This window comes from Neomonachus schauinslandi, chromosome 7, assembly GCF_002201575.2.
Source record: "Neomonachus schauinslandi chromosome 7, ASM220157v2, whole genome shotgun sequence".
In the NCBI taxonomy this organism is placed as follows: domain Eukaryota; kingdom Metazoa; phylum Chordata; class Mammalia; order Carnivora; family Phocidae; genus Neomonachus; species Neomonachus schauinslandi.
The window spans coordinates 2484835-2485235 of record NC_058409.1 but is presented as its reverse complement, the minus strand read 5'-3'; positions in this window follow the sequence as shown (position 1 = coordinate 2485235).

Genomic DNA, 401 nt, shown 5'->3' with positions numbered 1-401 from the left:
ACACAGATATACATGGAAAGCCAATATTAGCGGATATGAAGAGTGAAATTGACACAATACAATAGGAGTAGGTGACTTAAACCCCATTTTCAGCAATGGGTGGATCATCCAGGGAGAAAAATCATTAAGGGAACCACTGACTTGTACAATGCTTTAGAAAGAATGGACCTAGCAGACATATAAAGAATTTTCAGTCCTACATCAGAACAATACACAATTTTTTTTCTCAAATCCACATGGAACATTCTCTAGGATATATTATATATTAGGCCATAAAACAAGTTTTAACTCATATAAGAACTGACTATATCAAGTATATTTTCTGATCCCATAGGTGGGAAAATAGAAGTCAATAGCAGAAGCAATATTTACAAATATACGAAATACAAACACACTCCTGA